The sequence below is a fragment of the Pygoscelis adeliae genome, unplaced genomic scaffold (assembly GCF_000699105.1).
Source record: "Pygoscelis adeliae isolate BGI_AS28 unplaced genomic scaffold, ASM69910v1 Scaffold407, whole genome shotgun sequence".
Classification (NCBI taxonomy): Eukaryota; Metazoa; Chordata; class Aves; order Sphenisciformes; family Spheniscidae; genus Pygoscelis; species Pygoscelis adeliae.
Window position 1 is genome coordinate 932097 of NW_008825251.1, and position 1444 is coordinate 933540.

Here is a 1444-nt window from a genome sequence, read left to right on the forward strand (position 1 = left end):
AGGAATTCTTTTTTTGCTGTTTAATCCTTTATTGCACCATGCAATGTGCTTTGCACGGACCAAAAACCTACCATAAAAGAAATTTTTTTGCAGCCTTTCTCAATACCTGAATGAATACCCATCTTTTTCCCTTCAAGCAGAACAGAGGGGAGGGAGGGGAGCTGCAGCACAGCCTGCAAAAGTGGTGGAGCCTGGGAGGGGAGAGCTGCCCCAAGGCCGGCTCCTGCGCCAGGGTGCCATCAAACACCCGCCACAAACAAGCTCTGCGTGGAGAAAGACAGAGCAGGACCTGGTGACCCTCGGGGCTGCTGTGCCACACGGGCACACAGGTCCCTGGGGGGATGCACACACACGTGCTGTGCTTGGCTTGGCAAGGATGAGCATGGACATCCCCAAGAGGGGGGGATGGACATCCCAAAGAGGACACCCCCAAGAGGGGGGTCTCTCTGCTGGCACCCCTCTGGGCTCGCTGCTGGACAGAGTCATCTTGGCTTCCCGTGGCAGCACCTTCTCCATCGCAGGAGCTGGAAAGGATCAGTCTGTGTTTCTCGCTGCGTCGTCCATACAGCCCAGAGGGTGCCTGACCCACAGGACGTGCCACCGCTGCTCAGAGCGGCTCTTCTCTGTGGTTCCCACCGATGAAGGGTACCATCCCAGGGTGGACATGATGGATGCGTCCCCTTCCGGGCTCGGCGCTGCTCACCTGCCTGTCCTGAGCATCTAGCAGAGGGCAAAGGTGTGATCCAGCCCCACATCACAGAAGGGCATGGAGCACGTGGTGGGGAAATCCTGCGGGAGCCACATCCTGGACCATCAGCATGCTCGCGCATAAACGGCGCGGTTTGGTCTCCAAAACTCAAAAGGTCAGCTTGGGCTCTGCTATTGCAGTGGAGAGGCGTAGGGAGAGCAGTGGCAGCCCAGTAAAGCCTCCAAAGACCTCGCCCGGCCCGTTGGCAATGGACACGGCAAAGGTCCCACCTGGTGCCTCCTCGATCACCACCCTTGCTTTGAAACGCCTCCCACTTCCATGGGAGCAGCGATGTGCCGAGCTTCTGATTTCCCATTTAGTAAGTCAAAGAGCCACCAGCCGAGGCACCGGTGACGCCTCAGGGTGGCCTGAGGTCCCTGGGGCTGTCCCCCACACCCACCCCAGCAGCTCCAGTCCCCAGGCCTGGCCCTGCAACCAGTGCCTACCTGTTCCCACCCACAGACACCAGCAACCCCTCGGTGCTCAGTTACGGGATTCAGCCTTAACGTGGCTGGGGGAAGGAGCTTGTGTGGTGCCTTGTGGGGGTGTCCCTGTGCGGGTGTCCCAGCGTGGGTGCCCCTGCGCGGGTGCCCCTGTTCGGGTACTGGGGTGCAGCTCCGCGCAGGGGGGATCACCGCGGCACTTCTGCCGCCCGGCGCAGCCCGCGGGGCCGGCGGGTGCGGGGGCTCCCTCCCG